The sequence below is a fragment of the Cupressus sempervirens genome, chromosome 5, assembly GCF_028749045.1.
Source record: "Cupressus sempervirens isolate cs-2001-9-10 chromosome 5, ASM2874904v1, whole genome shotgun sequence".
Lineage (NCBI taxonomy): Eukaryota > Viridiplantae > Streptophyta > Pinopsida > Cupressales > Cupressaceae > Cupressus > Cupressus sempervirens.
The window spans coordinates 478,762,560-478,780,001 of record NC_143122.1 but is presented as its reverse complement, the minus strand read 5'-3'; positions in this window follow the sequence as shown (position 1 = coordinate 478,780,001).

Sequence of the window (17,442 nt, the reverse complement as noted above, 5' to 3'; positions counted from 1 at the left end):
TTGGGGATCTGTCTACACAATCAAAAACTCATTCTTGACAAACTTCACCCAACACAAGGTCCTAGTGCAAACTGCCTCACATTCAGTGATATGTCCAGACACTTAGGAACTCCCACTTTGATACCATTTGATGAAGGGCCACACCGCCCTTACCAACTCATAACCAAGAATAAAACAATATGGAGACAAAGAGAAGACAAAATTCTTTACAAAGAATACTTTTATTAGACTTGAAAATTCTTTCAAATTCTCCAAATGAGAGAACTCCAAATTCTTACAATATGAGAGAGCTTCCAACAATAAAGCTTCCAAATCAAGAGCTTCCAACTAATAACTTCCACAAGAATAGTCTACAAACCAAGAGCTTCACCAAGGGCTTCCACCAAGAGAACTTGTACTTGAAGATCTTCACTACAAGAGTTCACACTTGAAGAGCTTACACTTGAAGACCTTCACTACAAGAGCTCACACTTGAAGAACTCATACTTGAAGAGCTTATACTTCATGAGATTGATTACAAATGATCATAAGCCTTACTTAAATAGGTACTTACCATAAAAGATATTACAAACACAATCAATGTGAGATAAAAGGTAAATACAATTACCTTACCTTAAACCAAATATTTAATTCCCACCCAAATAAAACTAAGCACCACCATGTGGTCCAATTAGAAAATTAAATAGCCTTTGTGGATCACAACAAATATTAAATGTATGATTTAAGTAAATTTCTGCAAACTTCTAAGATGCCACCTAAACACCTCGATAAATGGAATGACAACTATTTTTTTTAAATTTTCTATTTACACCACCTGTGCAGCTTGAAAATAGAAATTCCTCTTTTCTCATTTTTTCTATTTTTTATTTTTTTATTATTCTCCTCTAAATTTTGTCACTTTCTCTCTCCTCCACAATTTTTTTTAATAAATAATAATTTTGATCACACCCCACTTTTGTGATGCAAGATACTCCTACATCACATCCATTCAACACCTTAAAACTCTATGGTCTACTAATATATCAAAGAATTGGCAGTTGAGTGGGATAGCGAATTCAAACTACATTGTGGTGTAGGACACCAAAGAAAAATAAAGTTATTTAATTTTTTTTACACCTGGCCATGATAGAAAAGGATGGATCATTAATGATCATCCAAAATTGTACTAAAATGACCCAATTTGTGAGCCTAAGTCACTATTGGTGCATTAATAGCCAAAGTTGACATTATGAAAAGATAAGGGAATTTTTTATTTATGTCATGATATAGAAAAGGATAGGAGATATTTAGGTATTTTTCATGTTTTTAAACATTTGTGGATCTTCCCAAGGTAATGGTATTTTAAAATTGCCAAAATTGTAAAAGTTGCACTTTTATTGCAAAAGTCGAAATAATGCAAAGTTGTAAAGTTGTTAAACAATGCAACTTAGTTATGTGGTAGTTGTAACCATTTTAAAAGTGGTTATAGATCTTGTAAATGGAGTTATAATAAGGAAAATATCATTGGTGAGTTCATCATGGGCTTGTTGGATGGATAGGGAGAAAAAAACAATAAAGATTGTGTATATTTGAAGCAAAATTGACCATTTTTTGTGATTCTTCCATATTGTATGAGTTTTCTGACATAAAAATGATTGGATGATGAAGATATTTGTTTCCCCTTTCTATTGCAGTTGGTTTCATTCAATTTAGTTTGTTTTGAGCAAGTTATTGTTAAGACTATAGCTAGAGTCAGATTGATTTAATTATAAGATACAATGTTGATATAATATTATAAATATATTATATTATACATATTTATTATATATAATTCATATGTTATATTGTGATATATATTGTTAATATATATTAACTAATAATCATTAATCATAGAGACATGTCTCTTCAAGAGACATATCTCCTACTCTAATAGTTATAAGAGATTGGGATATACATTTGGAACATACCAATAACAATGGAAATATAATTATATTTACAAAAATTGATCCATGTTACTTAACATGGTATCAGAGATTGGTTCCTTTGGAGAAAGCTTTACAACTTAAAGGAAGATCTTGTAGACTTGTATAATTATAGCCATTGGAGAAATTCGCCAGATAGAGAAATAAACTAAAATTGATTTAAAGGGATGAATCAACTCATTAAAGCACAAAGAATATAATAAAACATATTAAACACAATCTTCTATGATTGGTAATTATAGAGTTTGACAGTGTTTAAAAAATTTTGTATTCATATTATTTCAAGACATACAAGGTGATTTTATATGTGTTTCAATTTTCATGTGATCAAAGTACAATATGGTGAAGACTAGTACATATTTTTGAATACAACAAATTCTTTAGTCTTCTATGTGGAGCATATAGCCCAATTATTCAAAGTTGTGACAACATACAACAATGAACATACATATATTTCCTTTCATAAAGTTCCAACAAATAGAGAATTAATACATGTACAAGCCAACATTGAAGAAAAATTTATCAAACCAAACATATGGGATATACCAATGAGTGAGACTGAAAAGAATCTCAATACTTTGTTGATAAATCATAATATTATGATGCAATCAAACAACTATTATAGGAATTCATTGCAAGTGCATAGGGATCTATCAACTACAATGCAAGTACAAGGTTGGAAGAGGATGTCAAGTTGATTGAATAGGAAGATACAAGGTCTTCTGATGAGACCAAGTAAGACAAGGACTAGTCACCCTTGGTAATATGAACAAGGCAAATAGACTAATAAGGGAAGTTCATGTTTCTCATGCATATCAGGAATCAAAATCATAGATATAGACTAAAAGGATACACATGAAAATTACTTCATATTATTGACATCCAAAATTAATGCCAATGTGGCATCAAGCTTGGGAGATGGTTCTTTGATGTAGAGTATTGTTTATGGTAGAAACAATGCTCATGTGTGCTGTGATTTGGACTTGCAGGGTTGTACAATTGGTGGATCACATTTGTAGTCTCATCTAACACATGAGCTTATATCTTATATTGGTTCTTCTTCTATTTGATGTTGGTTCAATTTTTTTCTATTCTGAGAAGACATTTCTTGGTATGTTGATCCAATATCTATATGACTTGCACCAATTCTATAGTTGACTTAGGCTTGATAGGCATTGGAGGATAAGATGAGATCTACAGTCTGCATAAGGATCAAATTTTGATTCATATCAAAGATAATAGGTCATGATAAATGGTTAGATGGATCGTGCTTAACACTTTAGAATTGTTTTTATTCTTGAGAGAATGATTCTCAATGAGTTGCTAGATTGATGGACTTGGATCTAAAGAGAGCATCACCTAAGGTTGAGTGGCATAGCATAGATCTGTGTGTGTGTGTAAATATTAGGAAGAAGATCAATCCCACAAGTTGTGGTTAGGCAAAGTGAAGTCAAATCAGGGGTCATCCAAATTGGAATCACAATGAAGTCAAAAAAAATCCACATGAAATTATGTGTTAGAAGAGGATAACGTGTATCAAGGATTTTCTAAATATGGTTAATCACCGTACCATGATTATCCTATGTGGGTCCATGATGAGCTTGTTGACATTAATTAAAAGTATTTGTTATGCTAGTAAGGAAAAGGTACTGATAAAGGATGATAGAACCTAACAGGGAGACATAAGAAAGAAAGAAAATTTTGATTGATTGAAGGGGAGTATCATCATTATTACCCCTATGACATAGAGGGTGAGATTGGTTACAACCTGTCAGGACATTGTACACCCTATACTTGGTACGTGGCAATATATTGGATTATAGATATATAATGAAAGAAGTACACCATTTTCATGCAACTTTGGAAAGAAAGAATCAACTATTATAAAGCCACTGCACATTTGTACATTCTACCTATGTATTGGATTAGTCATGTTGATGAAAGTGAATATAGGAATCAATACCACCAAACAAGTAGGAAATAAAATAAAGTCATGGGCAACCAAGATATATTGGTATGTAAAGAGAATTGACAAAAATTAAGAATCCAAGGAAATAAACCAATGTTATCTCATATAAAAATGGTCATGACTAATGCCAAAAACAAAGCCAAAACAAGTTTAGAAATGTATAAAACATAAAATAATGAATTTTATTAATGGGGTGAAATTCATTACATTTATAGATAAAAAATTCAAACACAAATATTGGACAAGGTAAGAGAAATTATCTTGACTATTCAAGGAAGTCTCCTAATGAACACTATCAATATAAGGAAATGATATAAGTTGTCAAGGATATGAACCAAGGATAATATTTGATTAAAATGAGTTTCTTGTATTCACAATACATAACAACCAAAATAATTGGGTCATTACTAGATATCTTATTGATGTCTATACATGAAGTTCAATAATTTATATTATACATGCAAATTGTTGGCATTCACAGGGGTCATTACAAAATAAGTCATATTACCTTTTTGTAAATTATAATATAGTGTTGCGTATCAAATTTCATATTCTATATGAGTGAAGAAGATTATGGATAAGTTATGAGTCTCTAACTTTTTTAGAGATTTATGTTAATTTATTATGTTTCTTATCCCAAAAATTAATTATGGGTGTCATCACAAATGTTATGAATTGATAAATTAGGAAGGTACATTGAGGAGATTGATTTTATGTAGAGTTTAAACTATAACATATTTTTCATAAAAAGTCTTATTTAGTGTTGTGAACCTTTGTAAAAGCTAACATAAGGATTGTTATTATATGAGATCACTTAAACATGAGTGATAATTTTACATTGTGGGAGGAATAATAGTCATTGATCCATTCTCACTGAAAGATATCAGAGAAAGGTCATCATTAGAATTTCAAATCGAAATCATCCTTTAATATTATTAATATAGGATTTTATTAAAGAAATGTGTGTCAAGTATGCATAGATAAGTATTCATTATCTTTAAGTATTAAATTTATCTACTCACTATATTCACTCTCTTAATTGTATTTCCATATGTACTATACGAGTTTTGTCCTCAATCTTTTCCTTTGTGTCTTGAGATGTTCTTGCAAGAAGATAAGGTTGGTACTTCATACATGCTACCAAATATTGTATAAACTCATCTTATGATAGTATCTTGAAAGAAGATGTGATAAAAAATTCATTAATCATCTGACGATCAGACTGGATAAAGTAAGGCTCTAAAAGAAAAGATTTTTGAATATGATTAAGAGGGAGTCTAAAAATACATGGTGTGATTGCATGTTTTTAAAATGGGCCTACCCATGTATTCATAAGGAAGCAACAACTTATCACTAGAAAATTGAAAGATTGATATTAGATTCAGAGGGAGTTTGATAGGCATCCTTAGGCGAAGAGAGCTCTAAGGGAGTAACTAGCAGACTTGAATTCATAGGATTGATGTTGAGAGGAAGAATTTTTTGAGATTCAATCCTTTGTGAATGATATATTCTCTATAAGGAGAAGTTATAAGTGAAACTCCTTGTAATACATTCTTTTTTGTGAGAGAAAATTATAGTGAAAGCCCTTGTACCACCCTTTGACTAAGTTCATGGTGGTTCCTATTTTACATATGATATATAATGAAAGGTGACAATCTTTCATTGACATATATAAATAGAAGGTAGCTATTGTAAGGTGATGATATTATAAATGGTAGGTCTTCTATCATGAAAAACTTCATTAAGCTATTGTCCTAGAGTGATGGAAGTCATGATAATAAACAAATCAACCAAAAGGTAACTATTTTTAAGATAATGACCTTATCAATAGTTTGACCTATCTCCTAGATACATGCCATTAACTTGTAGCACCTAAATGTGTTGGAATTCTAGGAGAAAGTGTTATCATGGCTCCTTAAGTATGATTTTGCTAGACACCTTGATAACCAATTTATCATGGTTCTTTGAGCTAGATTTTACCAAACACCTTAATAATTAACTCATCATGGTCCTTCGGATTGGATTTTTTCAGACACCATGAAAATTAATTTGTTATGGTTTTTTGGGCCTAATCTTGCCAGATACCATAACTTAAATCTATCATAGAACACACTTAAGGTGGTGTCCAAATCTTGAATTATAGTTGCTTTAACTGTGATGCCTTGCCCTGATCCCATAACACATTTAATACATTTTATTTTGACACATTATGACTCGATATGTTGACACATTATCTAATGGACTGGACATTATCTATATTATTTTATGTCATGTGATGTTTTAATTTAAAAATGCTTAAATAGGTTATTTGATATTTATGCGTAGATATGCATTATGATGATGTAATTTAGTAAATGATTTAGGATTATGAATATGTTAAATACTTAATTATGTAATTAGTGATGATTGAATATATGTGCAGAAATGAGAAAAAAGTTATTTAAATGAAAGTTTAATGTTTTGATCTATGTGATTATGTAATTTGGTTTAAATATATGAATTTGATGTTATCAAAATACTGATATTCAAATTGAGTGTGTAGGATAATTAACCATAGAATTTATCAGAGAATTATGAATTGACCCTATGTGCAAACTATAAGACTAAGGTTGAATCCAACAAAGTGATTCGAACCTCATCATCTTATATTCAATTTCTGTCATAATCTGAATGTGTGTTTCATTTTGTTTTTTGTAAGTTGTTAAATGTTACATAATAGTGAATCTATGGTGTCACTTGACACTAGTAATACATATATGTGTATCAACATGTTAATTATGATTGAAAATATAACACATAACCCAAAGATTGATTAAGTTAGTAATCTAAGTTAATTCCCTAATTAGGGTTTAGTGGAAAGGATTCATCCTAAAGGTTTTTGGAGATTAGTCATAAAATGAACCTAGAGGCCAAATTTAATTTAATTCAAGTGTTCAAGAGGTATGTGTATGGGTTAGGGACCTTTTCCACCTTTCTAGAACTTCCTAATAGTGTATATGACCCCTACAATATCCCATTTTTTCTTTAGTGCAAAAATTGACAATCTCCATGAGGTTTGTCAAGTTTAAACTTCTCCTAAAAGGTTGTCTTGAAGGTAGAAACAAGTGGGAAGAACATAGAAGAATTAACTAAAGTTTGGAGTTATTTCCATTTTAGGTGTATGAGTTTAGAAGCCTATTTAGTGGCCATTCTAAGAGTTGAAGTTTTTTCACCCATTCTCTACATTTAGTGAAAGTCAAGCTTGGAATTGAAGAGGAAAAATGATTTAGCTCATCTTAAAACTCCATTTACATAACCTTTGTGAAGGTAGGATTCTTCATGGCCATGTTGTTCATATATTGTTCATTGCTTTCTTATATAAATTTCTTGAATGTGTATATTTCATATTTTTGTTTTGATTATGTAAAAGCATGTTTTAAGGACCCAAAATTGTAGTACAAGTTAAGCTAGAAAAAGATAGAGGAAGTAGAAGCATACATGAAATAGACCTCTAGAAGTAATACAAAAGAGGTCATAGAAAGAACTGCTGAAAGAAACAACACTAAGACCATAGAGAGACAACAAAAAGACAGAAAAGACCCAGCTAGGTAGCCTTGACCAAATCCAGCACCTGATCATGTTGTTTTCCATTGCCTTCACCTCATCCTTCATTTTTGTGTCATCAATCTTCTTAGAGTGAGCTCGGGTGCGCTTACTAGGACCTTGGCAATCGATCGCCTGAGGGGAGATCTGGCCTTTATCCATTTCCAATTTTTCAACCGAAGTACCCACATTGTTAGCCAAATGTTTTATTAGTTTCTCAAGGTTACTTATCTTGGATTCCATCTTGGTGACCTTACCATGGTTCGCATTGCAGTCTCTGTCCATAGCCCTGTTCTTGGCCTCCAACTATAGGATCTTTATCATTAAGTTTTTAACATCTTCAACACTTCCAACCACCTCCATGAGCCTGTCAATATGTTGGCCTAAAGTGCGCTCACCATGAGAAATCTTACTGGCATGCTCAACTTCCATCCTTAGTTCTTGCATTTCCCTACCAAGAGTCTACATTTGGCCTTTCATTATCCCAATTTCTTTCAGATTAGCCCCCAGATTACCATACATCCCTTTCAAAGGTCTAGAAGAAACATCAAAATCTTCCTGAATGCCCTGCTCCTGAGTGTCCTCATCATTTGACTCCCCTTTATCACCTAAATCTTTCTTGAGGAACCTTGAAGGGTATTTTTTCTTCTCCAATCGATGAGCCAGGGTCTCATCATCTAAAGGGGAAGAAGCCCTCACCCCCGAACTCACCTTAACCCTCTTCCCTTTAAGCTCAGATTTCTTCTTATAGTCCCTCACCAAGTCCTCCACAAAATTTCTCTCCTTGTTAGAGTTAGAATGACCCACCACTCTTCTTTTCTTCTTAGACCTATTCCCAGTTCCCTTATTTATATTAACATCACCCCCTTCAGCTTCATCCTAGGTTTTAGAATCGTAACCCTTCTCCTACATGCTCCCTTCCGTATCATAATCCGCATCCTTAATATGATCTCTGTTCCTCACAATTATTTTGGACTTTAAAACATTCATTATAAGCACCATAAGACCCTCATGATAGACATGATCACCATTAGGGTCTTTTTGTAAAGCTTGAACATAAATACCAAGGGACTGGTTCAGATAGTAAGGGAAATTGATTTTGACATTGTGCCTAAAATGGTTGGCCAGCATGAAGTGATAACCATAACATTTTGTAAATCTCCCATCCAAAGTTAAATACTCCATAATAACATACATAATGAACTGCCAAGGATGAGAGATAGAGGCCAGATTAATGTAAGACTTACCAATTTTCACCAGACGGCTCTTCTTAGTCTTAGAATCCACAAACTCTGCAATGGCTTGGTCAGACAATTTCCTCTCCCTATAGAAATTGAGGCCCTCCATATCCAAACCTGTAGCCTCAACAATCACCTTCGTAGATACCTCCATATGTTGATTTCCCACCATGATTGAGCCCTCTATCGAGGTTTTAATAAACTATTGCATGATGGTAGGATTGTTGCCATTCAACCTCTCCATAAACCCAGTGAAGTTATCCCTTCTCAAAATTTCCCATACCTCTTCCTTTTTCTTCCATTCTCTGCAACATATAGGCTAAAAAGACCCAGAATCTGCGGGAGACTTTAATGAAATCATTGGGAATTAAAGCACAAAATTCGTAGCCACATAACTCCACAGCATAACCCCATATTGACATAGAAATAATTAAAAATCCTTTTGTGATGACCTCCATTTATCATGATTAAAGAGAAGTCAAGCCTTTGAAGGTAAAGGATCATGAGTTCCCCAAATGAAGGAATGATCATTTCTACAAGCCACATTGGCTGCATAGTCAGCTAACCCATTAGCCTCTCTAAAATTGTGGGAGATCACACACATATCAAAGGAATTAATAATTTTGATAGCCTCATAAATTATATTACTAATTGACCATGAAGGTGTGGTTTTTTTATTCAAGCAATTAATAATATTCTGAAAATCCCCTTCTAACCAAATTTTCTTCATGTTCATTTTTTTTGCATAAAGAAGACCATGGAGAGCTATCGAGGCTTCAACAACATGATTAGTTTGAAATCTAATGGGGATAGCCAGACTTCCCATATTATCACCATTGGGATTTCTAATCACAATACCACACCCTGCTTTACTCGGGTTACCTTTCGAGGCCCCATCAAAGTTAATCTTATACCAATTGTCAGGAGGGCAATCCCATCTAGCGAGATCTTTTGGATTAGGTCCCTGAACCCCCTTAGCCACATTCTTTAGATTCCAGTTGTGAAGAACACTAGTTTCCCATTCATTACAAAATTTTTGTTCTAAAGCCAAATTATTAATATTCTCAATCAATAGAGTATTAATTTTGTGGAAGACTTGAGTCGAATTGGATTCAACATCTCTAAAGATTCTGTCATTATGCTCCTTCCAGATGCCCCATCCAACATAAGGTAGAATGAAGTCCCATAATCTACCAATCAAGGTATTCTTAGAAGGTGCCTTCCAACTAGAAAATAACAGCTGAATAGTGGGAGGGAAGACCCAATCAACACTAACAAGTTTGAATAAATCATCCCAAACCTTCTTAGAATATAGGCAATGCAAAATGATATGATCAACTGATTCCCCATCATTCTTGCAGAGAACACATCTATTAATAATAAACATCCCTCTCTTTTTAAGATTATCCAGGGTAAGTACTTTATTCTGCAAAAGGATCCAAAAGAAAATGTTGACTTTGGGAGTCAATCCCTTCATCCATGCCTTGGCCCAACAAGGTTCTTCATGGTTATCAAAAGAGTCAGCATAGGCTAAAGTGATAGAAAATAAACCATTAGATTCATTTCTCCATATCAACTCATCCTCCCTTTGGATTAGGAAAAACACATTCAGGCACTTTCTTAGATCAACCAAAGTGGGGTCCAGTCTAGAGAGGTCCACCCAACCACTGTCTATCCAGTAATCTACCACAAGAGAACCAAAATGGGTCTTATAGAGATCCATAAACCTATTCCATCTTGGGTCATCACACAGGGGGTGATCCAATATCCAAGAATCTTCCCAAAAAAGAACTCTCCTACCATTACCAACCTTCCATTTGATCCCTTTTCTAATAATATTTTTAAGCTTCTGAGAATTTCTCCAAATCATAGAACGTCCTTGCTCCACATTACTATTTAGGAGATGGTAGAAATCAAAGTTATCCAAGTTGTATTTATCATTCCATATATTCTTCCATTCCCCATCCTCTTTGTGCCACCTCCATAATAGTTTTTCCATTAAGAAATCATTCATAGAGGTAACCCTTCGTAAACCAAGACCACCCTTCTTATAAGGCATGCAAACATTTTCCCAAGAAATGAGAGGGAGTCTTTTTTTATTCTCCATACCCATCCATAAATTTTTTTTCTGGATCTTTTCAATAGCAAGAGCATATTTTCTAGGAATTTTAAAAAGGCTCATAGCATAAAGCGGGACACTTTGCAAACTAGATTTAAGAACAACAACCTTACCAGCTTGGCTGAGTAAGGAACCTTTCCAACCTGTGAGTTTAGAATGAATTCCATCAATCAAGGAGTCTCAGAATCTATTAGGAGGAGATAAACCCATAGGAAGACCCAGATAAGAACTAGGCAAGACACCTGTCTCATAGCTAATGATCTTTTTAATCTTCAATTTCCTATCCATACTAACATTCATAAAGAAAATATGAATTTTATTCCAGTTGATGATTTGACTAGTAGCAACACCATAATCCATTGAAGCCTTCTTTAAACTCCTAGCATTCTTCATTGACACTTCACCCATAACAATCAAATCATCAACAAATTGTTGGTGGGGACACACAAGAGCCAAGGAGGAAGGGTTAAGACCCACAAAGTCCCTTTTAAGAACCAACCTATCAAAAAATATTCCTAAACATTTAGCAAGAATAATAAAGAGAATAGGGGAAATAGGGTCACCTTGTCTAAGGCCCCTAGAAGCCTTGAAGAAAGAGGAGGGGGAACCATTCACGAGCATCAAGAAAGAAGCCAAGGAAACCAACATAAAGATGAGATCCCAAAATCTCTTACTGAACCCAAAAGCTTCCAAAACATGAAGGAGAAAGAGCCAATCAACTCTATCATAAGATTTAGAAAGATCAAGTTTAAGAAAGAAACCTTCCTTCTTAGAAGTTGAAAGAGAATGGATATTTTCATGCATAGTAATAATAGAATCAATAATCTATCTACCAGGAACAAACCCATTTTGCTGTCTAGAAATGATATTGGGTAGGAGAGTCATAATGCTCAGAGTAAGAACCTTGGAAATGATCTTATAGAAGGAGTTGCACAAACTGATGGGTTTGAACAGGTCCATGCTATTAGCCCTCAGGTTTTTAGGAATTAGTGTAAGGAAAGTACCATTCAGTTCTTTAAGGATATTCCTAGAACCAAATAATTCCTTAACCCCATTGTAGACATCCACCCCTACAATATTCTAGTACTTATGGAAGAACATAAGTGGGAATCCATCAGGGCTAGGGGCTTTATCTCCTTCAAAGGAAAAAATAGCTTGAAGAATCTCCTCATTGGAAGGAATATATGTGAGAAACAAGTTCTGATCCTTAGAGACATGAGAAGGGCTCCACTCAAGAAAAGGAACATGTTTCCCCAGATCCAAATTGGATTCTTGAAAAAGAGATTTAAAAAAATCCATCACCTCCTTTCTAATGATCTCTTCATTCTTCGTAGGTCCCTTATCCGTATCAAGTCTGCAAATTCTATTGGCCATCCTGTACTTGAGAGTAGTAACATGGAATAACTTAGTATTACGGTCACCTTCTTTTAAGAAAACCTTTCTTGAGCGCTACCTCCAAAACATTTCCTCTTTAGCAATGATATCATGCAATTCAACCAATTTACAACATTCCTCTTCCATAGAAAAGGTCTTGTCACCCTCCACTTGTATCCTATCTTGAATATGCTTAAGTTCCTTCAAGATCTTATTTTTGTTCTCAAAGATATTACCAAAAGTGGATTTATTCCAAATTTTGATATTTTTCTTAACATTCTTCAATTTGGCTGCCACTTTAAACATAGATGTACCTTTAACTTGAATATCCCAACACTCCTTAATAAGGGTCTCCAAACCTGGATGATGAGTCCACATTTTTTCAAACCTAAAAGGGAAGTTCTTATGGAAATTAATCTTATCAATAGTCAGATGAACAGGGTAATGATCAGAACCCACCCTCACATGAGTAGTAAGACTACATTTATACAAAAGGAGCCATTCATTACTAATGAAGGCATAGTCCAATCTGACCTGGATAAGATCCTTACCAGCCCTTCTATTAGTCCAGGTATACTCAATACCATGTAAGTCAATATCATGAAGAATGTGGTGGTCAATGAACTCCATTAGATCCAATCTATTGTCCAACTGAGTCTGGCTCCCCCCCACTTTTCATTATCTTTGAGTGAAGTATTGAAATCCCCAATAACAATCCAATTCTCATCCTCAAAAGACTTCCTTTGATTAGAGATTTCAGTCCAAAGAGCCTTCCTTCCCCATTTGGAGTTGGGGGCATAAATGTTAGTAAGGATCCAGTTAAAATTATCTCTAGAATTACTGAATCTAATATTCATAAAATTAGAGTTCTGATACACAATCTCCCCTTGTATCCATCTACTAGACCAAAACACATCCAACCCACCTGAAGCTCCCATAGAATCATTGCCAATGATCTTGCCATTCTTAAACAATGGGAGGTTTTCCACCTTATCTTTCAACATCTTTGTTTCTTGAATAACCAAAATATCTGGCCTATTGTCTCTGATCATATTCTTCAAAATGTCCTATTTGTGAGGGTTATTTAGCCCTCTTATATTCCATGATATTATCTTCATAGTTTATGAAAGTTTTTGGCTTCTAGGATAGTTCTCTAACTGCCATTAGCAATGCTTTTGATGGTCTCAACTGATCTCTTCTGCTGGTTAGAGGGTCTACTAGCCAGAGAAAGGGAAGATCCCACATCCCCATTCTTATGGGTAGCTCCAAGAGACTTAGCCAATGGGCCTTCTGCTCTATTCTGTGATTTGTCCCCTTTTGGATTGGGTCCTCTCTTCATGTTCTTAGGAGGTGCCATCTCACTCTCTTTTTTCTTTATCTTGTTTTTTCTTTTAGATTTTTTCTCCACCAAAGACCACTTAGCAATAGGGGTGTCCTCATCCCACTCAACATCCACTTCATGGGAAATAGAGAGCAGGTCCTCAACCTCACCTCTGACAAAGTTTCCTATCTTAGATGAATGCTTGAAAAAGTTATCAGAAGGACCAGCCAATCCCAAATAGGTGCCCACTTCGCCCAGAACTAAGTCATCCATAGGGGTAATAACCTTATCATCCTAGAAGGGCTTCAAACAATCTCTATTAGAGTCATGAGCTTGAATAGAAAACTTACTGACCTCCTCCAAAACATCCAAGTTATTCGCCCCATCCATATGGCTAGCAAACTTATCAACAGGGGCAAGAATCAAACCGACACTATTTGGGGTCTGAGTCCTAATCTGAACATGAGTCTCAACATAATGCTCCAAAACCTCAGAAGAAACTTCCCCATAAAGACCAGCCTCCAAGTTAGAAGAACCATTTTGAAGCTTGTGAAGGGGAGAAAACAACTGCAAATCCCCCTCACCAACAAACTTAGGCTTGTCAATATCTTCAATAGTCTTCGTAGACTCTGCAAACTTGCTCTAATCTATAGAGGACGAGACCCCATTAGGACAAACCTCTCCACCTGGCAAAGATCCAGCATCCTTATCCACAACCTTCTGCTACCACACTTTATTAATCTTCTTGTGCTTGACTCTAAGAGAAGGACATTTTCTGGCCCGATGCCCCACTTTCTTACAGTGAAAACAGACAAAGGGGAATGACTCAAATACAATGCGCTGCTCCCAAATGCCTAGCTTAGATATAAGTGAGATAGACTCAGGCATATCCACACCTTGAGTAACCCTAACACATAATCTGGCATAGTTCATCCTTTTCTAAGAAACCGTTACTAGATCTAAGGAAAGGAGCTCACCAAAGGTATTGGCAATACCCAGAAAGACATCTTTCACCCAAAACTCAAGGGGGAGGCCAGGTAACTGAACCCACACAAGGTCTTGAAAAGCAAAGTCATCCATAGCATAAAGGTTAGGAGACTATTTATAGAGAACCAAGGTGTGCCTCCCCATAACCCAAGGACTGCTACATAAAATGTCTCATTTATCCTCATCACAGGAAAAATAGAATGAGAGACACCCTTTAACCATCGCAAAAACATCCACTTGGCCTTTCAAGCTCCATTTCTTATGCACAAAACTCCTAACAACATCAATGTTGGGTCTAACTCTGATGAACCTCCCAACTAGAGTAGAATCCATGGTCAAAATATTTTTTTCTATAATCTAATCAGGGATTGCAATGGAAAACTTACCAATATCCTTTGCTAACGTATCTTTAATAGGTGGAAAGCAAGATTTACCTATGGGTTATACTCCAAATAGGCTTAACCATTTTTTTAAGTGGCTTGGGCCCTCCACCCGATTCGTCCAAAGCTCCACCTCCTCATGGGTCCTCAAACATACCTCCATCTCCAGCATCACCTAGACCTACGAAATCATCAGCTGACACTGATCCTAGACTTAGTGCTAATCCCGCAGAATTCAAAATTCCTTTCCCACTCATTCCCTTCACACCGTTACCATTGCCGCTAGCTACTACCATTGTTCAGACCCAACTCAAACTATTCGTATATTTAATATTTTTGTTGTAACATGTGAGAAATGGGTATTTGTGGGTTTTCTATTTTCTTTCCTTTCATGTTTTCCTTTTGGTTTCTTTTGGGAAATCTATGAAAGGTGTGTTGGCATTACTCACCCTCATATAGGGAAGGATTGGCCATGTACATGAGAAGGGTCTTGATTGGACTTTGGGTTAGTGTGGAGAGGGAGAAAGTAAGGTGTTATGGGCCCTTACTTGTCAATATAAATTGATTTTGTTTTGGGGAAATACAAGAGAAAGAATGAAGGTTCATTGTAATTGGGTGGCCCCAGAAGAGGCATATGATTATTGTTTGTGATTAAAATATCCTACCTAGAAAAATCCACCTTCTCCTTAGTCTTGGTTCAATATGGAGCCTATTGTGCATACCTTGGATGAGATTTATTTATCTATTGTGTCATTGTGAGTGTATCTAATTATCACCCATTCAATTATTGGTTCTCCTAAGCTCAGGGTGTGGCCTTACATCGAGGCCTTGGTTGGGAGGTGAGATATCCATGGTTATCTTTATGTATTTGTAGATTGCTTGAATAGTACCTTGATATGGAGAAAAATTGGATTCAAAATCATGATGCTATTCTTGAGTTTTGTTGTCATGGAGACTTCTCCTTGTGGTGATTCCATTAAATCTTGTTATAGGCTATAAAAGAGGTTGGATTTCTATTGGATCTATTGGATTTCAATCTTGCTAATATAGGTGTTATTTTAATAAGGGGAAATATGATTCTAATGTATAAAATTTGATAGTAAACATGAAAACATATTAAACATAATTTATTATAAATCTCTTATAATTGACTGGTATAGGATGAATGCAAAATATTGGGTTTCATAATTCATTTCTTGTAACACTTCTTGTACCCTTGAAAATTCAATTTTAAATGCAAAATTATCAATTGTGTTATAGATATCGATGTTGTATAAAGCTATTCAATTAGAATATGACAATATTCTATGGGAAATTGGATTCAAAAGAATATTACTTTATATTGCATTTTTACAAACTATTTAAAATTACTCCTAATTTAGATGCAAAATTTAACATCAAAACTATTCCTACAAATTTGATCAAAAAAAAGTAACTAAACATTATTACCTTATGTCATGCTAAATTTATATTAAAAAAAACCTAGCACTAGGATGAGAAAAGAAAGCACATAATTTCCTTCTATTTGAGAGCCAAAATGTTCTCTAGATTTTACATGGAAATTTTTTAATTCTCTTCTTGTAATAGAGAAAATCCTAATAAGATTCCTTTTGAAAATCCTTTTTGGATATCTTAGTAAATAAGAAATATATAAATTTTAAAATAAAAATCAAGTAAAATACACCTATCTTATCCTACACTTACCTCTTTCCATACCTTCACCTAATAGATTTTAAATTCTAACTTATTTCCCTTTACCCCATATGTTCAATGTTGATGTCATCCCCATTAACCCCAAATCCCATTGCAGGAATGTTATATTCTCCACCTTGGGAGTTGTGCACCATTCCCCATGCATATCCATTGGGGTTGGTATGTTGTCAAAAAAAGGGGTTGGGGGTGTTTGAAAATTTAATGATAAAACACCTTGATTCTTACCTTTCCATTGTACCATGTATTCAAGTATTGGACAGGGACATGATTGCTACTTGGGTAGCATCGGAAGGGTTCTAGATAATGTGCCCACATGGGGATGAGTTAGTTGGAATATGGGGTATGGAGTAGGGGTTAGTAGATAATGATTAGTTAGGTTAGTTTTAATGTAATAAAATTAATGGTTAAATGATTAGTTAGGATTAGGGCATTTTAGATAGTTTTTCATTTAATTAATTTGAATTTTTAGCATTTTAAATTTGTAATAAATATTTAAATGGTTTTTCATTTTAAATATTTAATTTTTAAAAAAATGAAAGTGGAATAAGAGATAGTTAGAAGCTATATCTTGGAATCTAGTTTTAATATTTAATTATTTTAATAGACTTTAGAAAATTATATTTCATCATTAAGGTTAAGATAATAAATATAATTAAATAGGTAAAAGAATTAGGGGCATTAGTCTTAGGGTGTAATGCTAAAGCCAAATTGGGATAGTGTTAGAAGTCCAAGTTATGTTTAGGTGTTTATGTTTTAACAATTGTTTTGATTTTTTAAAATATGGAAGTAACATATGGA